Source organism: Pan paniscus, chromosome 14, assembly GCF_029289425.2.
Source record: "Pan paniscus chromosome 14, NHGRI_mPanPan1-v2.0_pri, whole genome shotgun sequence".
Taxonomy (NCBI): Eukaryota; Metazoa; Chordata; class Mammalia; order Primates; family Hominidae; genus Pan; species Pan paniscus.
The window spans coordinates 45,990,144-46,014,134 of record NC_073263.2 but is presented as its reverse complement, the minus strand read 5'-3'; the positions used below and the strand labels follow the sequence as shown (position 1 = coordinate 46,014,134).

The 23,991-nt window shown below is 42.5% G+C and overlaps 1 long non-coding RNA gene across 2 annotated transcripts; it reads left to right on the top strand.

Moving 5' to 3' along the window:
- Positions 1 to 2,050: 2,050 nt before the first annotated feature.
- LOC134728799 (uncharacterized) lies at positions 2,051 to 23,991 on the top strand. 2 transcript variants are annotated; one of them, XR_010109609.1, is made up of 5 exons: positions 2,051 to 16,958; positions 17,577 to 19,099; positions 19,720 to 19,860; positions 20,428 to 20,529; positions 23,813 to 23,991. It is a non-coding gene; the product is annotated as an uncharacterized LOC134728799 (long non-coding RNA). The 2 variants fall into 2 exon arrangements; XR_010109610.1 differs by having other exon boundaries at positions 20,385 to 20,529.

Sequence of the window (23,991 nt, the reverse complement as noted above, 5' to 3'; positions counted from 1 at the left end):
TGTTTTCATTTAAGGGAATGTTTAACATGATCTGCACATCTTAGCTCTCAAGTCAAACTTGGCATCAGGACAAACCCTAAAAGAAGGCAGATGAGGAGTGAGCTCCAGAGAGCAGAGCCAGTACCTAGGTGTCTTCCCATAGTTCCAGTGTTCTGAAAAGTCCATTTCTCCTGGACGGGTTATTTGATGTTGAGGCCAATCAAAATGCTACTTCATCATTTTTGAAAGCTTATCTTTATTTTTTTTTAGATCAAAATTGTTACTCTGAATTGTTTCTTTAGGATAGATCATAAAAAGGGAAATTTGGGGTTTGAGTTTTTTGCAGTTGTTGTTTTGTTTTGTTTTTGAAACAGGGTCTTGCTCTGTTGCCCAGGCTGGGGTGCAGTGGTGCGATCTTGGCTCACTGCAACCTCTGCTTCCCGGATTCAAGTGATTCTCCTGCCTCAGCATCCCTAGTGGCTAGACTACAGGTGAGCACCACCGTGCCCAGCTAATTTTTGTATTTTTAGTGGAGATGGGGTTTTGCCATGTTGGCCAGGCTGGTCTCGAACTCCTGACCTCAGGTGATCCACTCGCCTTGGCCTCCCGAAGTGCTGAGATTACAGGCATGAGCTGCCATGCCTGGCCTAAATTGTCATTTAATGACATTCAACACATTTTGCCAAATGTTTCCCCAAAACATTATGCTAATAAACAATCATATCAACAAAGTAAAACTGTGGCAGTGTCCCTGTGTTTGAAGTCCATTTTGAAATTTACTTTCACTTTTCATGATTATGCAAATACTATTTATAAGTTCCTATTTTTGTGAACAAATACTTTGTTTCCTCAAGACTAAAATAAATAATGCTACTTTATGTAGTGCTTTCTTTTGTTCCAAGAGATAATGTGTATACTGGAAAATGAAGATATTATGTGTCAAATAGTATAAATGGTACATTTTCTCACACCTACATTGTATTAACAGGACATATATAAACTATTTTGTTCTGGCTGTGCTATGTAATGCAGGCAAGAAAGCCAAAATTTACTTAAGCAGCTCTGTAAGTTGTAAAGACATTTTAATATTTCCAAACAACATTTAGTGAGCACTATAATTTATTTCTGTCTAAAACCTATTTAGTGCAAAGTGCATGTACTAATTTTATGAAAAAATTCTAAACAATTTCCTATATTCTACTTTTCTGTCTACTCATGAGAAAAAAAAAACATGTAAGTCTCTATTGAGTAGTTGAATTCAATGAAACCTTAGCCAAGGTTGAATAGTACAAGGAAAAGGAGTGATTTATTATTTATTTATTTATTCAATCTTAGATGCTGATTATATATTTTCCTCAAACTAGTATATCTGCTAAATACAGAAATATGTGCATTAGACACTGGCATTTCCACAGCAGAGATGCATAATAGAGACAAAGTCATTTTATGTGTGTTGATACTTTGCAAGCCATGTATCTTATGTACTCAGTATTGACCAAGAATAATTGCATTACTCTGCACTGAGACTTATGTTTTCTTTTATTACATAAATGCATTAAGAGAAGGTTTGAATTTCCTATAGCAACTCTCTGCTCTATATGTTTTGAGATGTGTGTGTATGTGTGTGTGCGTGTCAGTCTTTGAATTAGGACTACTTTTTTCAGTGTATTTTCTGAAAAATGTTTCTGAGTAGGCCTTTTTGGCTAGATTGGAGATACTTCATCTTAATTATAATATTAAAGGATTTCTATGATGTGTCTCTCTGTATAATTACAAATTACTTTTAATTTTGTAAGGTCTAGAAAAATGAGCTGCTGTTTTCTATGTTCTATCATATATTCTTTTTCCATAGCCCTGAATACAAGGGAAAAAAGTCTGAAAATATACCTACACTTGCTAATTATTGAGTATCTTCCCCTTTTATTAAATGCATATTGGCAAATAAGTCTCTGTAGGGAAAAAAAGGCTATCTAGTTATTTTTCCTTAGTAAACTGTATTTCCATTCTCTTCTCATTGTCCTCAAGTTTAAAATCTAGACAACTATTTTCTATTCAGACAAACCCCTCTAGACAGATGTCATTGTGAAAGACCCTAATGGGAGGTTGTTTCTGGTGAAGGCTCATCATTTCTGTGGCATGAAATCAAGAAGTGGAGAAAACGTCCATTCACCCTCATTTATGGAAGTCACTGATCTCCGATAAAGAAAAGTGAAAACTATTTCTACAGTCAGGTAAAATCTGATAAATAACCCATGCTATTTTGATCAATCTTTGCTGCAGATAATCATGTTGTTAAATTAGGAGAATTCAGGATAGTAGTGAAAATAAGTGATTCTTCTTCCGCCATTGAAAATTCTATTGAGAATAAAAGTCAGGCATTTAAAAAGAAAGCCTTTTTCTGTAATTATTTAAGATTAAGTTTCAATACATTAGATTATTAATGGTGACTGTGGAGAGAGTGGATTTTTTTTTTCCATGTCATACTTTGAGCTCGGCTGAGATATTATTTTTTTTGACAAGATCATTGTTCTTCTTCACTCTTAAAATTGTGTTAGAAGTATTACTGCCTTTCCTTTTCTTTTTGTTGCTTATCTGCTGAAACTATTCAGTTCTTCTCTTTTCTCACATGCCACTACTCTTGTTCATTTTGTTTCCATTTTCAGGTTAGCAATGTGTGTGATAGGTAAAAAGGGGGTGTAAAGAGCCTTCCCCACCTAACACTAAGTGTTCCAAGCATCCAAGCAATCGACGTCTCCCTGCCTTGCAGAAACACACCACTGTAGGGAGTGAAATGTACACTGCTTCTGATGTGATATAATTATCTCTTTGGGTTATACGTTGAAAGACACCTAAAAGACCACATAATAATTTAGTTAATTTATGTAGTATAAATACTCACATGCTTACTTTTAAGCACTTACTTTATAGCTGACAGTGTTTGAAGTAAATTTGCATGCACAAACTAATTTATAGCTCTGTAAAATAAGGCATAAAGAGGATTAATATTAGGGCCCTGCTTCCTAGCTTGGGAGAGACTGACCCTTATAATGAGTGAATAAATTATGTACTATTTTTAGAAGGGATGTATGCTGTAGAAAAAAAAATGAGGCAAGGAAAGGGCAATGGGGGAAGGCAAGGGAACTTTGCAATTTCCAAGAGAGTGGTCATAGTACATCTCAGTTACAAGGTGGCATTGTAACAAAGACTTGAGAAGGTGAGGAAACAAGCTTTGAGATATCTCAAAAGAAAAGAAAGAGTGTTCTAAGCAGAAAGAAGGAACTAAGGGATTGGGACAGGAATACATCTGGTGAATTTGAACAATAGCAAGGGGACCAATGTGGCTGGACGAGGTTGATTATAGAGAACAATTATAGGATAATAAGGCTGAGGAAGAGCAGCCCACCTAGAGCAATGGTTCCCAACATTGGCTGTGTGTGAGAGACACTCAGAGTTCTTTGCAGCAACATGGATTGAGTTGGAGGCCGGAATCCTAAGCAAATTAACAGAAACGGAAACCAAATACCACATGTTCTCACTCGTAAGTGGGAACTAAAACATTGAGTTCACATGGACATAAATATGGACACAATAGACAATGGACTACTGGAGGGTGGAGAGGTGGGTGGGTTTCAAAACTACCTATTGGGTACTGTGCTCACTACCTGGGTTATGGGATCTGTACTCCAAACCTCAGCATCGTGCAACATTGCCATGTAACAAATTTGCACATGTATTCACTATATCTAAAATAAAAGTCGAAATAAAAAGTCTTGAGGCAGGGCTAATTAAATCACAATCTCTAGGGTAGAATCCTGGCATTCACAGTTTTTAAATTATGTGCAGCCAAGGTTGAGGACCATTTCAGCCGAGGCCTTATGGGTGATTGTAAGGACACTAGCTTTTAAATGAGACTGGGAGCATTTTGAACAGAAGACTTGCAAGATCTGACTTGCCACAATCACTGTGTTTGCTACATTGAGAAGAGATAGAAGGGGGTTATTGATGCCCATCGTCAATGACCACCTGTAACAAGATTGGGTTTATTGATAGTTGCTAAGCAAGGAAAATAGCCTACTAGGAGAAACTGGGACGTGGCTTAACAAGAGGAACTTGTTCTAGGATTTGGACTTGTGTTGGGTCATTTAGAGAAGGGCTCAAGGAAGCAAGAATTTTCTTTTGATTGGATGTTTTCAAGAAATAGGATAATTCTGTAATTGTATATCTGAACAAATTTTATTTAGGAGGTGAGAGAAATTGAACTAAAGTTATAATTAGTTAAAATACAATACTCATGTCAGTCAGGAAAGGGGAATGAATATTTGAGGAGTTTCGAGTTTACGCTGTGATCTTTTTTTGTCTGTGTTCAGAAATGAATAGAGTGGCCTTCTTTTTGTGTGGTTTTATTTCTCAGTCTACGGAGTGACCTTGTTTAATGTTGTTGATATGTGCAAATCTTTATGTTCAACGGAAGATCACTACAGCTCAGCTGTTATTGTAAGTTCAGGTACTAGCAACACCAAAGTCTAGACGACATCACCAGCAAACTGCCAACTGTTGGCCAGTGTCAGAAATGGAAGCAGAAAGAGCAGTTGGGGAGTATTCCAAGGACTGAATAAGGAAATGATGGTGACTTGAGCTAGGTAGGGAGAGAGCAGTAGAGATGGTCAGAAGTGGGCAGATTCTGGATCTATTCTGAAGGCAGGTAGAAGTGAAAAGCTTTGATAGAAATGAATAAATAATATAAAGATAATAAAGCAAATCAAAGAAATCAAACATTGATTCTTCAAAAAGATTGGTAAAATTGACAAACTTTTAACGAAATGGACCTAGGGAGAGAGAGAAAGGGAGAGAGACAGAGAGAGGGATAGACAGAGAGAGAGAAGATTCAAATTACTATAATCAGAAATAAAAGTGGGGACATTACTTTCAATTCTACATAAATAAAAAAGATTATAAGATTAGAGTACCATATACAAGTACATGCCACAAAATTGGATAACTTAAGTATAATAAACAGATTCCTAGAAATGTAAAACCTACCAAGATTAAAGCACAAAGAAATAGAAAATCTGAATGGACCTACAACTAGCAAAGAGATTTGATGAGTAATGAAAGATCTGCCAACAAAGTAAAGCCCTGGAACTGTCCCATTAGTGTCAGTGGTGAAGTTTGCCAAGTATGTAAAAAAGAGCTAACAACAATCCTCTCAAATTTTCCCAAAAAATTGAAGACAAGGAATATTTTCTAACTTATTCAATGAAGCCAGCATTACCCTGAGACTCAAGCCAGACAAAGAGACTGCAAAAAAAACTATGAACCTATATCCTTTATGATCATTTATGCAAAATCCTCAACAAAATATTAGCAAACTTATTTCAGAAGCATATTAAAAAGATTATACAACATGACCAAGTGGGATTTTTTTCCTGGAATGCAGGAATGGTTCAACCTAGGAATATCTGTCTATGTAATGCACCACATTAACAGAACAAAGGAAAGAAAAAAACACGTGGTCACCTCAATTGATGCAGAAAAAAACATTTGATACAATTCAATATTTAATTCAGGATAAAAATACTCAACAAACCAGGAATAAAAGGAAACCACCTCAACATAATAAAAGCCATGTATGAAAAACTCACAGCTACATTATACTCATTGGTGAAAGACTAAAAGCTTTTCTTCTAAGATCAGGAATAAGGAAAGGATGTCCATCCATATCCATGTTTGCCACTTCTATTCGTAGTACTAGCAAAAGCAATTAGTTTAAAACATAACAAAAAAGAAAATAATAGGAATAAAGAAAATGAAATAAAAGTCATACAAATTGGAAACAAAGAATTTTTATATGTAAATATCCCTGTAAGTTCTACAAAAAACCCTGTTAGAACTAAAAAATGAATTCAACAAAATGTAAAGTTAAAATACAAAAATTGGTTGCATTTCTTTACATTAGCTATGAACCATCCAAAAAGGAAATTAAAAAACCAATTCTCTTGCAATAACATAAAAAAGAATAAAAGTCTTTAGGAATTAAGATGGTGAAAGACTTGTACAATAAAAAATAAAAAACATTTCTGAAATAAATTTTTAAAAATATAGGTAATGAAAAGATATTCCATGTTCATAGATCAGAAGATGTAATATTCTTAAGATGTCAGTATCACTCAAAGTGATCTACAGATTCAATATAATCCCTGTTAAAATACCAGTCACATTTTTTAGCTGAAATAGAAAGTAAGTTCATATTGAATCTCAAAGAACCCCAAATAGACAAAATAATTCTGAAAAAGAGGAACAAAGTTGGAGGACACACACACCCTGATTTCAAAACTTATTACAAAACTACAGTAAACAAAACAGTATGGTACTGCCAAAAAGACCAATGTATAGATCAGTGGCATAGATTACAGAGTCCAGAAATAAATCCTCACATATATGAAAAAGTGATTTTTTTTTTTTTTGGCAAAGGTGCCAACACCATTCAATTGGTAAAATCCAGTATTTTCAATACATGCTGCTGGGAAAACTAGATATCAACTTGCAAAAGTATGAAGTTGGACCCTTACCTAACTTCATATTCAAAAACTAACTCAAAATCAATCCATAAACTAAATATAAGACCTAAAACTATAAAACTCTCAGAAGAAAATATAAGACAGAAACCTTATGATGCTGTGTCTGTCAATGATTTAATGGATGACACCAAAGACACAGGCAACAAAATAAAAAATAGACAAATCGGACTTTATGAGAGCTTTAAAATTTTTTGCATCCTAAAACACTATCAACAGAGTAAAAAGGCAACCCCAAGAAGGGGAGAAACTTCTTGCAAACTATATATCTGATAAGGGATTGATATCCACAATATAGGAGAGAACTTCTAAAACTCAATAATAGACCAACAGCTCAATTCAAAAATAGACAAAATATTTTAATGGACATTTCTCCAAAGAAGACAAAATATTTTAATGGACATTTCTCCAATAAGCATGTGAAAAGATGTCCAACATCACCAACATTAGGGAAATGCAAATCAAAACAATGAGATACCACCTTGCATCCATTAGATTACTACCCAAAAATAATAAAAACCCAAAACAAAACCAAACAAAAAACCAATCCAGAAGTGAACAAGTGTTGGTGAGGATGTGGAAATCAGAACTCTTGTGCACTGTTAAGGAATGTAAAATGGCATAGCTACTGTGGAAGAGGAAAGCAATTCTTCAAAAAAATTAAAAATATAATTACCATATGATTCGGCAATTCCAGTTTTGGGTATATAGTCAAAATAATTAAAAGCAAGATCTCAAAGAGATATTTGCACACTCGTGTTCATAGAAACATTATTCACAATAGCTAAAACCTGAAAGTAACCCAATTATTCATTGACTGATGAGTGGATCAGAAAAATGTGGTGAATGCATACAATGGAATGTTATTTAGTCATAACAAGGAAAGAAATTCTGACATGCACTACAAAGTGAATAAAACTTGAGGACATGGCCAGGTGCGGTTACTCACACCTGTAATCCTAGCACTTTGGGAGGCTGAGGTAGGTGGATCACCTGAGGTCAGGAATTTGAGACCAACATGGCCAACATGGTGAAATCCCATCTCTACTAAAAATACAAAAATTAGCTGGGAGTGGTGGTGTGCATCTGTAATCCCAGCTACTCAGGAGGCTGAGGCAGGAGAATTGCTTGAACCTGGGAAGAGGAGGTTGTAGTGACCTGAAATCGCTCGTGCCACTGCACTCCAGCCTGGGCAATAGAGCAAAACTCTGTCCAAAGAGATAAGTAAATAAATGAAAATAAATAAAATAAAAAAATAAACTTGAGGACATACTGCTCAGTGAAATAAGCCAGTCACAAAAAGAAGTAATGATATGATTAGACTTATCTGAGGTATAGTGAATAGCCTAAATCTTAAAGACAGAAAGTAGAATGGTAGATTCCTGGGCCTGAGGAAAGAAAGGAGTGGATAATTCTTGTGTAATAGGTACAGATGTCAGTTTTGTGAGATGAAAAGAGTTTTGGACATGGATGTTGGTGATGGTTGTGCAACAATATGAAAGCACTTAATACTCCTAAGTTGTGCACTTAAAATGGTTTAGATAATAATACATTTTATGTTATGTGTATTTTCTCACAATAAAGAAAAAGTAGGGGAAAAAGCAAATAAGAAGAGGGCTTGATATACCACTGCTGGTTTAAAGATGTAAGGAGCCACATGAAAAGATATGACAGGTGGGCTTAAGGAGATGAAACAAATCCTCAGCAGACAGGCAGCAATAAAACAAGGATCTCAGTCTTGTAGCCACAAGAAACTGAATTCTGCCAACCATCTAAATGAGAATAAGCCAGGAAGTAGATTTCCCCCCCCAGCCTCCAGATAGAGCCATCGTACCTTGTACTTTTATTACTACCTTTTGAGACCCTAAGCAGACAGCCATGCCATGCCATCCTAGACCTCCGACCTACAGAAACTAAGAGATAATAAATGAGTGTTGCAAGTCTCTAGGTTTGTGGTTGTTTGTTACATAGCAATAGAAAACTAATAGAAACTAAAATAAAACAAATGCCCTGGGTATCAATAGAAAACAAATGCACTGGCAGTTACTTTCTTTCAACACTCTAAAGATAACATTCCTTTTCCTTCTGGTTTCCATTGCATCTATTAAAGAGGTCTAATAATTATTCTTTGAAGGTGATTTATGCTTTTTTTTCCAGCTGCTTTTAACATTTTTCTCTCTGGCACAGATTTTTGGCAGTTTGGCTAGGGTGTGCCTATGTGGGTTTTCTTTGTATTTGTTCTTTTGTGCTCACAGGGATCCTTGAAATATGGCTCTATATTCTTTTCAGTTTTGAAATTTATTAGACAGATTTTTCAAATATTTCTTCAGTTCCTGGAAATACTGTATGCCCCACAATGAGTTCTGAAAGGAGGCCAACATTATTTCAACAAACGATCAACAATATAATTGTTAAGAGGGAATGGGAAGTAGTGATAAAATAACTTACAACATCAGGCATACATAGTCATGAAATAAGATGGAACTATCAAGCCAGGCTCAGTGGCTCACACCTGTAATCTCAGCACTTTGAGAGGCTGAGGCAGGAGGATCGCTTAAGCCCAGGAGTTCCAGACCAGTCTGGGCAACATGGCAAAACCTCATCTCTACAAAAAATACAAAAATTAGCTGGGCATGGTGGCACATGCCTGTAGTCCCAGCTACTCAGAGGCTGAGATGAAAGGATCTCTTGAGCCTGGGAGGTTGAGGCTGCAGTGAGCCGTGATCATGCCACTGCATCCAGCCTGGGCAACACAGCGAGACCCCATCTCAAAAAAACAAAGAAAAGAAAAATGGAATTATTAAATTGTGCTACAAGACATGGGAATATTAATGCAATTGCATTGATTTGGGTTGTAAAAATGGGTAGCGTAAATATAAATAATTCCTTATATCCTGGAGAGCAGGTTATCTTGGGTAATAAGAGATCCCTGTGAATTTTAAGCAAGCAACTTGAGTTTTAGCTTAAAATATTCATATTTTGGCTCTTTAGGTAATTGAGCTTTTGTCAAGAAGTATGAAACATTTGAGATCATTAGCCTAGTCTGGGGAAAAAAAAATATATATATACACACACATATATATAATGCAAAGACAATATAAATAAACACTTAACATGACAGAAAAAAATCACGTTACTTTAAAAATACATCACTGATTTCGGCCTACCCCCAGAGAAAAAATAGTAGGGTCTTTTACGAATCATACATTTTGTTCATCTATATTACTATAGTATACTGTTAATGTGATTATCTAAAAAAAATTATACTATTTGTCTAATAACAACCCACCTCATATCACCATAGCACTAACAATCTTCTCATAAATGTAAGCATAGTAGTGGGTACTGTTATTAACATGAGCTGACTAATACAATTTCACATTTCAAACGCAATTGTGGGTGCTGTGCTACTCCATATTATATTAGTAATTATTGTTCTCTAAAGGTTCTTAAAAGCAAATAAACAAATGCAAGGCAAAACATACGAAATGCAAGGCAAAACATACGAAATGCAAGGCAAATGCATTAAAAACTTTTGAGTGTTAATATATAGATTTTATTTTATCTTTTTAATTTCTTTTGCTTAACCAAATAGATTATGTAGTTTTGATTAACTGGCCATGAAATAGCTCTGCCTACATAGAATTTCCCATGAATAATTGGTTGTGGAGACTTTTGTGTGTGACCCAAATCCTCCCTCAAAATTGAAGTTTGCCCAGCTATTGGGAGTGTGGGCAAATCATGCCTCTCAGCTGATTCTCTCTAGAATTTATTCTCAGGAGATCTAATTAATAACTTGTCAAGCTGATGTCCATCCTTGGGGACAAGTAGTATCTGAAGAATGGCCAGTGAAAGGTATTAAAACTCCATACTCCTGCCTCAATTTAGGGCAACTCTGAAGGGTCACCCCAGCTTCTCAGCTCCCCCTTGAGATTAGCTGAGGTATTTGTTGTGACTGCCTCACATCTCAACTCCCTTTATCCAAATCAGCTTTTTCGCCACAGTTGTTAGTTCCTAGGATTTTACCCAGTTAAATGTTCTCTACACAAATCTCTATCTCAAATCTGCTTTACAGGGAATGTGGCCTCAGACAGGTTTTCATTAGGTTCTGGACATAACTCTCATTAGTCATTGATATGATTCGGCTGTGTCTCCACCCGAATCTCACCTTGATTGTAATTATCCCCACATGTCAAGGATGGAGTCAGGTGGAGATAATTGAATCATGGCGGTTTCCCCCTACTGTTCTCGTGGTAGCGAATAAGTCTCACGAGATCTGATGGTTTTAAAATGGGAGTTTCCCTACACAAGCTTTCTTCTCTGCTACCATTTAAGATGTGCCTTTGCTTCTTTTTTGCCTTCTGCCGTGACTGTGAGGAGTCCCCAGCCATGTGGAATTGTGAGTTCATTAAACCTCTTTCCTTTATAAATTACCCGGTCTTGGGTATGACTTTATTAGCAGCATGAGAACAAACTAGTACAGTCTGTTCTATAAGCCCAAGTCGGATCACAGAGTCCTGCTTTCTGTTTTTTTTTTTTTTCTAGCCCATATTTCTACTAAAACTTGACTCATATAGACTTAAAACAAAATAATTAAGCATGGCTAATATTTATTTAATATTTTATACGTGTCAGGTACTGTATTTTGTAATTTATCTTTTAATAATCTTTCCAAATCTCTAAAAGGAGAATTCTGCTCTTTTATAGAGAAAATAAGGATGGCTCTGAAAATGTTAGTATTAGGGGAAGTAGGGTGAGGGACATAGGGGGCACTTTGTGTTATTTGTGCATTTTACTATCAGTCTAAAATCAGGTCAAAATAAAAATTAAAAAAATGAGTAGTAGAAGCAGGTTGTTAAGATTTTCAGTGTGACTCTAGAATTTTTTTGTTTGTTGTTTGTTTTGGAGTGTAGTGGTAAGATCTCTGCTCACTGCAACCTCCACTTCCCAGGCTCAAGCAATTCTCCTGCCTCAGTCTCCCAAGTAGCTGGGATTATAGGTGCCCGCCACCACACCCAGCTAATTTTTGTATTTTTTTTTTTTTTTTTTAGTAGAGATGGGGTTTCAGCATGTTGGCCAGGCCAGTCTCCAACTCCTGATTTCAAGTCATCCGCCCGCCTCAGCCTCCCGAAGTGCTGGGATTATAGGCATGAGCCACCACTCCTGGCCCAAAGTTCATATTTTAACTACTAACCTAAATTATTTTAAAAACAAAAGTCTCCTTAGACTCAAACCAGGTCAGAGTGACATGATCATGTGCCTGTTTTGTGCAGGGTGAAGTGAGATTATTATCTAGGAAATAGCTGAAATGTCCTAAAGGTGACAAAGAGGAGCTGTGTTTTCAGCCAAATATCAGAACCAGGGCCACTGCCTGCCGCCGAACCCCAGCAGGCACCCCTACTTTGTGTTTATCTGTGGTGGCTACACTTGCCCACCTGGGTGGGAACCCCGAGAATGACTCCAGACTTTTCCAGGGACTGCATGCCAGGGTATTTTTACAATTTATGTGTAGACTTTGTTCGGGTGGAAAAGTTATTTTATGAAGACGAAACAAGCAATTGGGGTACCTACCTTATGGCATTTTTTACATTGAGAGTGTTAAAAATACCCCTCCCCTAACCAAAACCCTGACAAATAGAGCCAGGGAAGCCCACGCAAAAAAGGATTCCTGGGCTTGTATGCCTGATAACAAAAATTTATCACAGAAGACTGCAAAAAACACAATCTTGCACAAAGCCCATTGCAACTTTGCACACAACAATGCTTCTGAAGGATATTTGCCCAACAACTGCCTGTCCAACCTGGGCCTGGCATCACCTTTGTTATTGATCTTTGTAGCCAAGGATAATCATTTCCAAATGATCATATAATCTTCCTCATTTTTTCTTTTGTCTTCCTTTACCTCCGTGAATATGCATATAGTTTACTCTGGCTTGCCTATTTCTATTGCAAGGCTCTGTTTCCAAACGAATATCTTTTTCTTGTGGAGAGCCTCTCTCTGTTTGTTATTTAGGTTGAGAAGAGAAATGTGAACATTTGAGAGCTCAGGTAAAAGGCCTTAGTCTACAGTGAAACTTTTTTGCACCCTTAGATGCTTACTTCCACTACAACTTGCAGGTGGGCCTTGAAAAGTTCTTGGAATAAGTTTGAGCTTCGGTCTTCTCCGATTCATTTAGCATAGATTCTCAAAGTGTGGTCCCTGGACCCACAGCATCAGCATCACCTGGAGATTGTTAGAAATGCAAATCATCGGGCCTCATTCCAGACCCTCAGCTGGAAACTCTAGGGGCATGGCCAGACCCTCTGTAGCTGAACAAGCCATCCAGGTGGTTTTGATGCAGCTAAAGTTCTGGAACAACTAATGTAGCACCATTTGGAAAACTTGGCTGTACAGGCCTCCCTAGCTGGTAAGCTGCTAGCATTTTTTGTTTGTTTGTTTGTTTGTTTTGATACAGGGTCTTGCTCTGTTGACCAGACCGTGACCTCCTGGGTTCAAGCGAGGACTCAGCCTCCTGAGTAGCTGGGACTACAGGTATGTGCCACCACCATGCCCAACTACTTTTTGTATTTTTTTTTTTTTTTTTGTAGGGATGGGGTTTTAGCCCAGGCTAGTCTCAAACTCCTGGACTCAAGCAATCTGCCCACTTTGGCCTCACGAAGTGCTGGGATTATAGGCATGAGCCACTGTGCCCGGCCCTGCCAGCTTTGTATAAGCTGAGGAGTTTTTAAAAATACCTAGACTCAGGGCAAACCCCAGACACTTAAGTCAGATTCTCTGGGAGGTGAAGCCCAGGCACTGGTATTTTTAAAGTCTCTACAGATGGTTCTAATGTGCTGCTAAGTTAGAGAACCGCTGATCTAGACCAGGCCTTTTCAAACTTAATGTGCACGTGAATTACCTGGACCTTGTTAAAATGCAGATTCAGTCTGCATAGGCCTGGGGTGGAGCCTGAGCTTCTGCATTTTTAACAAGTCTCTAGAGGATGCTGCTGCATCTGGGCTGCTAACTACATTTGGAGATAGGAGGTTCTGGAGAGCAGAGGAAAGAGCATGAACCATAACCTAGGGGCTGGTAGTCCTGACTTCCGAGCCAAGGTTTGCCTTTATGTGGCTGGCAACTTGCTTGGACTCCTACCTCAATTCTTTGGGCCCAAGGTTTGTCCTGCCTCAGAAGGATGTCAAGAAAATTGAGTGAGTAATGCAGAATTGTTTCTTAAAGTGTGTGCAGATGCTCCATGAATTTAGAGAGTATGTGGATACACATTAGTAAATTTTAATAGTTGTGAACATGTTGTTATGAGTACTTAGAACAAGTAATAATGGCTTTTGATGTATAGTAGTAAGAAAGCTTCCTTTTAAAAGGCATGTATTTAAGTTTCAAAAGTGGGGCTATTTAAAAATATATGAAATAAATAATAGTAGAGATAATTGACAGAGCAAAATTAGGAAGGCAGGATGAGAATGACTCAAGCTTGGGAAATGCTGAGAAAGCAGATGCCCAAGGGCTATGAAAACTTAAAAAAATAGGTAGCACTTGATTTTGATTGGCTGAATGAGATGATGTGTTTGATCATTTATGGGGTTGGCATTTGGCAACATGCACTGGGTGGCTGGGATCACTGTTTATTAAAAAATATTTGAGTCTCTACTTTGCACTAGATACTCTTTTAGTCTCTTGGAAAAGGGATTGGGGGGCAGGCAGGATAAAAACAAATCATTTATGCCCACAAGAAAATTGCAGGAAGATAAAAGTCATGAAATAAACTCTATGCTTCTAATTTAATATTTTTTTATAGATTATGAGAAAAAAGTTTGGCCCACTATCAGCTAGGAAAGCTGTCTTAGCACAACCATTCATTCTTGCACAAATCAAAATCAAGACAAGCCAGATTTAATTTAATATTTTTTCACAGATTATGAGAAAAAAGTTCTAATTTAATTTTTTTATAGATTATGAGAAAAAAGTTTCGCTCTCTATCAGCTAGGAAAGCTGTCTTAGCACAACCATTCATTCTTGCACAAATCAAAATCAAGATGAGCCAGAAGGCTCCATTCTGACAGCTTCTAATGGAGAAGCTACATTTACTGGACATGGGGAAAGTTGCTGGGCTCTAAGGACTGTGCTCATTTCTTGAACTAGATAAATGGTCTTGGTGTAGCATAATACCAAAACTTCTTGTCGCAGCCCGTAAGGACAGAACTCAATCAGCCTGAAAAGGAAGTCAGTGACTCCGACTCAACACAGGAATGTTCTGTGATTCCTAAAGAAGGATGTAGGAGTGTGGCACAATTCAACCACAGTCTGTGGCCCTGTGCCTCTGCCTTGACATGAGTGGGATTTCCCAGCTGGTCATTTTCTTCTTATCTAAGACATTGGGAACAAATTACTTGACCTCCTCTGGGCTTCAGTACTCCCACTCATCAAATTAGAGGACTGGGCAGTCGCTAGGCTCTCTTTAGGCATCATATTTTAGTTTCTGTGATTTTAAATTTGAGAAGGGGTGTCTAAGGGAGAATACATAGGGGAGGGGGAAAGGCTTATTAAAAGTGTAGTTAGACACTGAATTTTTAAGAATTGCACTTTGTAATAATACCTTTACCTAATCAGGACTGACAATCTTACCTGATGACAGCACCTGGAGGAATGGCTGCATTCAAAAATAAAAATGAAATAAAACAAGACCTTATTTGAACTTAGCAATAATGCTGATTCCTCTTTTGGATTTGAGGAGGTTATAGCTGTTGTAAATGCTTGAATTGGGTCTGCCCAGGCAAAACGGAGTCAAGAGTCCATGTCTGATGAATTTTAACAATGTAGACAATAGAAAGGGTTGCTTAAACTGCCCCTCTTTTACCAAAACACATTTACAAATGAAAGAAAAACACTTCCATTTTTTTAAAACATTTTTTGAGATGAAGTCTTCCTTTGTCACCCAGAGTGGAGTGCAGTGGTGCGATCTTGGCTCACTGCAAACTTTGCCTCCCGGGTTCAAGTGATTCTCCTGCCTCATCCTCCCGAGTAGCTGGGACTACAGGCGCCCACCACCATTCCTAGCTAATTTTTGTATTTTTAGTAGAGACAGGGATTCACCATGTTGGCCAGGCTGGTCTCGAACTCCTGACCCCAGGTGATCCGCCGACCTCGGCCTCTGAAAGTGCTGGGATTACAGGCGTGAGCCAACACGCGTGGCCAAAAAATTTCCATTTTTAATTGCAGGGTCTGGGGAATTAAAATGCATCCGTAATTTCTTGCATCTCTCCGCTCGTGCTTGCATGAATGCAGAGGGATGGAGAGGACATCTTGAGGCAAGCATCCCCCTCTTGTCGCCTGCCATCTGGAGAGAGAGGGCTGTGATTTATCTCACTTTAATCAGGAAGGACCCGATGGGTGGATGGAGAGGTCTGATGGCTTTGTTGCTCCATGTGGGAAAGAAACGGACAGAGTGAATTTGTGTATGATTCCTAAGGAGAAACCGTCTTTGTGCTCTATTTCTTTTTGACCTGGAGCCCCTGAAAGCAAGCTAGTTACAAGTTGAAATAGGCCGTTTCTAAAGTGTGATTTTGTTTGTGTATGAGTCCCTGCCTCGTGGGGGGTGCCTCCCCCCCTGCGATGGGGGTCCTAAGAGCCGGGGTCGGAAGAGCGACTGCCTCTGAGTCCCCGCCTCGCGAGGGGTGCCTCCCCCCCCTGCGATGGGGGTCCTAAGAGCCTGGGGCGGAAGAGGGGCTGGCTCTCAGTCCGTGCCTCGCGGGGGGTGCCATCGTCCCTGCGATGGTGGTCCCAAGAGCCAGCGGGGGAAAAGGGGCTGCCGCTCAGCCACCACAACATGGGGGGCCTTTATGTTCAGATTTTGCCCAAGAGTCAGCTTATTTGCTTCTTGTACTAGCAGGGCAGTTGCTGCCAAGGCCCTCAAACAGGGGAGCCATCCTTCAGAAACCCTGTCTAGTTGTTCAGAGACGTAGGCCACCGGCCTCAGCCAGGGACCCACAGTTTGGGTTAAAAGTCCAGCTGCCATCTTTTCTCTCTCTAACGCATACAATGGAAAAGGCTTTGCCAGATCGGGTATCCCCGGGGCTGGGGCTGCCAGAAGTTTTTCCTTTAACTCATGAAAGACTTGCTGTTGTTGGGATCCCCATTCCAAAGGTTCCGGTCCCCGCCCCCTTTGTGACCTCATACAAAGGCTTGGCTAATACTGCAAAGTTTGGGATCCACAGTCTACAAAACCCCACAGCTCCTGAGAATTCTCTCAGCTGCCTTCAGCCCTTAGGCTCTGGTAGATTGCATATAACCTGCTTTCTTTCTGTTCCCGGGCGCCGGACCCGTCCGAGAGTAAATCCCAAGTAAGGTACCTGCCGTCGGCAGATTGGAGCTTTCTTCTTGGACACCTAATACCCACAGTCCTCCAGGTGAGTCCTAAGGATCTTAGGATCCGCGATGGGGGTCCTAAGGCAGGGGGGAAGAGGGGATGGCTGTCACCCAACCCAAAATGGGCGGCCCTTATGTTCAGGTTTTGCCCAAGAGTCAGCTTATTTGCTTCTGGTACTATCAGGGCAGTTGATGCCGCGGCCCTCAAACAGGGGAGCCATCCTTTAGAAACCCTCTCTATTTGTTTAGACACGTAGGCCACCGGCCTCAGCCAGGGCCCCAGAGTTTCGATTAAAATTCCAGCTGCCATCTTTTCTCTTTCTGACGCATTCAATGGAAAAGGCTTTGTCAGATCGGGTAGCCCCGGGGCTGGGGCTGCCAGAAGGTTTTCCTTTAACTCATGAAAGACTTGCTGTTGTTGGGATCCCCATTCCAAAGGTTCTGGTCCCTGCCCCCTTTGTGGCCTCATAGAAAGACTTGGCTAATACTGCAAAGTTTGGGATGCACAGTCTACAAAACCCCACAGCCCCTAAGAATTCCCCCACCTGCCCCCTTTGTGACCTCATAGAAAGGCTTGGCTAATACTGCAAAGTTTGGGAGGCACAGTCTACAAAACCCCACAGCCCCTAAGAATTCCCTCACCTGCCTTCTGCCCTTAGGCTCCGGTAGATTGCAAATGACCTGCTTTCTTTCTGTTCCCGGTGTTTGGACCCCTGTCGGATAGTAAATCCCAAGGAAGGTACCTGCCGTCAGCAGATTTGAGCTTTCTTCTTGGACACCTAATACCCAGAGTCCTCCAGGTGGGTCCTTAAGGTTCTTAGGATCCGCGATGGGGGTCCTAAGCCAGGGGAGGATGAGGGGCTGGCTCTCAGTCCCCGCCTCGCCGGGGGTGCCTCCCCCCCCTGCGATGGGGGCCCTAAGAGCCAGGGGTGATGTGGGGCTGGCTCTCAGTCCCCGCCTCATGGGGGGTGACTCCCCCTCCTGCGAAGGTGGTCCTAAGAGCCAGAGGGGGAAGTGGGGCTGTCTCTCAGTCCCTGCCTCGTGGGGGGTTGCCTCCCCCCCCTGCGATGGGGGTCCTGAGAGCTGGGGGGATGAGGGGCTGGCTCTCAGTCCCCGCCTCGCGGGGGGTGCCTCCCCCCCTGCGATGGGGGTCCTAAGAGCCGGGGGCGGAAGAGGGGCTGCCTCTGAGTCCCTGCCTCTTGGGGGGTGCCTCCCCCTCCTGCGATGGTGGTCCTAAGAGCCAGAGGGGGAAGAGGGCCTGGCTCTCAGTCCCCGCCTCGTGGGGGGTGCCTCCTCCCCTGCGATGGGGGTCCTAAGAGCCGGGGTCGAAAGAGCGGCTGGCTCTGAGTCCCCGCCTCGCGGGGGGTGCCTCCCCCCCCTGCGATGGGGGTCCTAAGAGCCGGGGTCGGAAGAGCGGCTGGCTCTGAGTCCCCACTTCGCGGGGGGTGCCTCCTCCCCCTGCGATGGGGGTCCTAAGAGCCTGGGGCAGAAGAGGGGCTGGCTCTCAGTCCGTGCCTCGCGGGGGGTGCCATCGCCCCTGCGATGGTGGTCCCAAGAGCCAGCGGGGGAAAAGGGGCTGCCGCTCAGCCACCACAACATGGGGGGCCTTTATGTTCAGGTTTTGCCGAAGAGTCAGCTTATTTGCTTCTTGTACTAGCAGGGCAGTTGCTGCCAAGGCCCTCAAACAGGGGAGCCATCCTTCAGAAACCCTGTCTAGTTGTTCAGAGACGTAGGCCACCGGCCTCAGCCAGGGACCCACAGTTTGGGTTAAAAGTCCAGCTGCCATCTTTTCTCTCTCTAACGCATACAATGGAAAAGGCTTTGCCAGATCGGGTATCCCCGGGGCTGGGGCTGCCAGAAGTTTTTCCTTTAACTCATGAAAGACTTGCTGTTCTTGGGATCCCCATTCCAAAGTTTCCAGTCCCCGCCCCCTTTGTGACCTCATACAAAGGCTTGGCTAATACTGCAAAGTTTGGGATCCACAGTCTACAAAACCCCACAGCCCCTGAGAGTTCTCTCAGCTGCCTTCGGCCCTTAGGCTCTGGTAGATTGCATATAACCTGCTTTCTTTCTGTTCCCTGGTGGCGTCGGACCCCTGTTGGAGAGTAAATCCCAAGTAAGGTACCTGCCGTCGGCAGATTTGAGCTTTCTTCTTGGACACCTAATACCCACAGTCCTCCAGGTGAGTCCTAAGGATCTTAGGATCCGCGATGGGGGTCCTAAGGCAGGGGGGGAAGAGGGGATGGCTGTCACCCAACCCAAAATGGGTGGCCTTTATGTTCAGGTTTTGCCCAAGAGTCAGCTTATTTGCTTCTGGTACTATGAGGGCAGTTGATGCCGCGGCCCTCAAACAGGGGGGCCATCCTTTAGAAACCCTCTCTATTTGTTTAGACACATAGGCCACCGGCCTCAGCCAGGGCCCCAGAGTTTCGATTAAAATTCCAGCTGCCATCTTTTCTCTTTCTGATGCATTCAATGGAAAAGGCTTTGTCAGATCGGGTAGCCCCGGGGCTGGGGCTGCCAGAAGGTTTTCCTTTAACTCATGAAAGACTTGCTGTTGTTGGGATCCTCATTCCAAAGGTTCCCGGTCCCCGCCCCCTTTGTGACCTCATAGAAAGACTTGGCTAATACTCCAAAGTTTGGGATGCACAGTCTACAGAACCCCACAGCCCCTGAGAATTCCCTCACCTGCCCCCTTTGTGATCTCATAGAAAGGCTTGGCTAATACTGCAAAGTTTGGGAGGCACCGTCTACAAAACTCCACAGCCCCTAAGAATTCCCTCACCTGCCTTCTGCCCTTAGGCTCCGGTAGATTGCAAACGACCTGCTTTCTTTCTGTTCCCGGCGTTTGGACCACTGTCGGATAGTGAATCCCAAGGAAGGTAGCTGCCGTAGGCAGATTTGAGCTTTCTTCTTGGACACCTAATACCCAGAGTCCTCCAGGTGGGTCCTTAAGGTTCTTAGGATCCGCGATGGGGGTCCTAAGCCAGGGGGGGATGAGGGGCTGGCTGTCACCCAACCCAAAATGGGCAGCCTTTATGTTGAGGTTTTGCCCAAGAGTCAGCTTATTTGCTTCTGGTACTATCAGGGCAGTTGATGCCGCGGCCCTCAAACAGGGGGGCCATCCTTTAGAAACCCTCTCTATTTGGTTAGACACGTAGGCCACCGGCCTCAGCCAGGGCCCCAGAGTTTCGGTTAAAATTCCAGCTGCCATCTTTTCTCTTTCTGACGCATTCAATGGAAAAGGCTTTGTCAGATCGGGTAGCCCCGGGGCTGGGGCTGGCAGAAGTTTTTCCTTTAACTCATGAAAGACTTGCTGTTGTTGGGATCCCCATTCCAAAGGTTCCCGGATCCCGTCCCCTTTGTGACCTCATAGAAAGACTTGGCTAATACTCCAAAGTTTGGGATCCACAGTCTACAAAACCCCACAGGCCCTGAGAGTTCTCTCGGCTGCCTTCGGCCCTTAGGCTCTGGTAGATTGCATATGACCTGCTTTCTTTCTGTTCCCAGGCTGCATTCGGACCCCTGTCGGAGAGTAAATCCCAAGTAAGGTACCTGCCGTCGGCAGATTTCAGCTTTCTTTTTGGACACCTAATACCCAGAGTCCTCCAGGTGGGTCCTAAGGTTCTTAGGATCCGCGATGGGGGTCTTAAGCCAGGGGGGGATGAGGGGCTGGCTCTCAGTCCCCGCCTCGTGGGGGGTGCCTCCCCCCACTGCGATGGGGGCCCTAAGAGCCAGGGGAGAAGTGGGGCTGGCTCTCAGTCCCTGCCTCATGGGGGGTGCCTCCCCCTCCTGCGATGGTGGTCCTAAGAGCCAGAGGGGGAAGAGGGGTGCACACCCAGTTTATGATCAGGTCCCAAAATCAAATGTCCAGTTTTTAACTAGGACCCAGTAACAAGAGCTATTTTTCAAAGAGAGAAAAGTTATTTGCAAAATATAACATGGATTTGCTGCAAACCGCCAGGGGTCTGCACTGTGATTCTCGTTTCAGGGCTAGCTGAAGGCTCCATACAGTGTCTCTATCTGCCTTGGACACTTTAGGCATATGTGCCATATATGACAGAACATCTTGCACAACAGCCTGAATTTGCTGCAACCCTTCTCTTGCTCTGGGCCCCACTCAAAACCGGCAGACTTACAAATTCCTTCGTAAATGGGCCAGGGCAGCATGGTAAAATGTGCTGTATATTACCTCCTAAAACAACCGTCAAGTATTTTTTTTTTAACTCTTTCCTAGCATAGGAGTACATGATGCAGCAATTTGTTTTCATTTGAAGGAGATAACCAACATGCCTCAGGCCACTGAACTCCTAGAAATGTCACATGCTCAACATATTATCCATATAATGGACTAGTTCTGCATTTTATGGGATGTTGTGATTATCAAGACCCCTGAAGCCTTGCTTATGACAGAACAGGAGAGTTGCCATAGACCTGAGCTCAAATCGTGAAGATGTACTGCTGTCCCTGCCATGTGAAAGCAAACACCTTCCAAAAGTGCCTGTAACCAATACAGCAGGAAAAAAAGTATATTTTACATAAATAGCTGCATCCCACATGTCAAAAGCCATTTTGATTTACTCTAGTAAGAATAACATATTTGAAACAGCAGCAGCAATCAATTAAATATTGATAATAAGCAATGGAGAGATAACAGGAAATCACGTAGAATATATCATTGTTTGCCAAATATTCTGGCTCCTTTCCTACTGAGGAATCATACTTCCTTAACTGCAGTCTTGTCCACGTGACTTGCAAATGAAATGTGAACAAAAGTGACATGCGACACCTTTAGACAGAAGATCTAAGAGCTGATGTGTGTCTAAGAGCTGATGTGTGCTTTGTTATGATGTATTTTCCCTCTGCCATAAGACTAAGCAATGTTCCAAACAGAGGCTGATCCACAGCCTCCATCTGGAGTGAAGATAAAATGGAAAAGAGCTTCAGTCAAGCTGCAGTGGACACATAGCAAGAATAAGAAGTTAACTTTTGTTGGCCAGGCGTGGTGGCTCACGCCTGCAAACCCAACACTTTGGGAGGCCAAGGTGGGAGGATCACTTGAGGTCAGGAGTTCGAGACCAGCCTGGCCAACATGGTAAAACACTGTCTCTACTAAAAATACAAAAATTAGCCAGGTGTGGTGGGGGGCACCTGTAATCCCAGCTATTCAGGAGGCCAAGGCTGGAGAATCGCTTTTACTTGGGAGTCGGAGGTTGCAGTGAGCCGAGATCATGCCACTGCACCCCAGCCTGGGCAACAGAGCGACATTTTTGTTGTATGCCACTGGGATTTTTGATGACACTACCAAAGCCTAAAATAGCCTGACCCAACATATACAGTCTCAGAGATTAGCAACAGTTGAGAGTCAGTGTTCAGCGATCCTGAAACAGTCCCAAGTATTTTCCTCTCCCATGACAATGGCCATGGGTCTCTTAGGGCTTGAAGAATGATTTTTAGTATATATTGCAGCAATGTCAGTGCGCTCCAGGTCTGCAAAATTGTTCAGCTCCTAGAACTGGGGGAAGGGCCATGACTATTATGGTGATCCAAATTAGAATTCTACTTACCTAATAATTTCTAATTATGTAGATCAACATATATTTTAGTAGGCTATTTTATTCCTAGAGATACTACCAAAGACCCTCACAAGTCAAAAACATTCATTTTACCACTGTGGCCCTGCTGCCCATGAAAGTAACTGTGCCCACTGTGTCTCTGGTGTTAAACACTGTCACTTGGTCTCTGAAATAAGGAAGGCAATTTAAAGAGTAGCATTTCTTATTGTCACCCCCAGCAGGCAGAGGATACCTGCTACAAAGCTCCTAAAGGGAAATGGAGCTCTCCTCCGCACATTTTTTTTTGTAAGAGAAGGTCTCACTCTGTCACCCAGGCTGGAGTGCACTGTCATGATGACAGCTCACTGTGGCCTTGACCTCCTGGGCTCAAGCCATCCTCCCACTTCAACCTCCTGAGTAGCTGGGACTAGAGGCATACACCACCATGCCTGGCTAATTTTTTATAGAGATGGGGTCTCCCTACATTGCCCAGGCTGGTCTCAAACTCTTAGGCTCAAGTGATACTCTCGCCTTGGCCTCCCAAAGTGCTGGGATTACAGGCCTGAGCCACCACACCCAGCCTGCACATTTCTTAAAACCTCATTAAAGGGAGTGTCCTCTGGGCCCTGAGGGACACAGTCAAGGGATGAATTTTTTTTATAATCTTAGTGTGAAGGTCCACATATGATGCAAAATAACAATGGCTGCATGAACGTGATCCCAACTTGTTCCCACCAGGGTCAGGTGGCTAACTTCATAGGATATTCTACCTGGCTCTGTCTGCCCTCCTACCTAGTGGTGAACAGAGTGCTGGCAAATGTTTAACAACCAGATCTCCAGAGCAAAAACAAAACAAAACAAAGGCCTGATTTGTAGCATCTGTCAGTATCTGCAGTATAAGCACTCCCATTGTGTCCAGAATTTATTTCTTCTGGTGGATTCTTGGTCTCACTGACTTCAAGAATGAAGCCAGCCGGGCGCGGTGGCTCACGCCTGTAATCCCAGCACTTTGGGAGGCTGAGGCGGGTGGATCACGAGGTCAGAAGATCGAGACCATCCTGGCTAACACGGTGAAACCCCGTCTCTACTAAAAATACAAAAAATTAGCCGGGCGTGGCAGTGGGCGCCTGTAGTCCTAGCTACTAGGGAGGCTGAGGCAGGAGAATGGCGTGAATCCGGGAGGCGGAGGTTGCAGTGAGCTGAGATCAGGCCACTGCATTCCAGCCTGGGCAACAGAGCAAGACTCCATCTCAAAGAAAAAGAATGAAGCCATGGACCTCGCAGTGAGTGTTACAGTTCTTAAAGGTGGCGCGTCTGCAGTCGTTTGTTCCTCTCTGTAGGTTGGTGATCTGGCTGACTAAGGAAATGAAGCTGCAGGCCCTGGCAGTGAATGCTACAGCTCTTCAAGTTGTTGCGGACCCAAAGACTGAGCAGCAGCAAGATTTATTGATTAAGAGCGAAAGAACAAAGATCTCCGGGCGTTGAAGTGGACCCTAGCGGGTTGCTGCTGCTGGCTCAG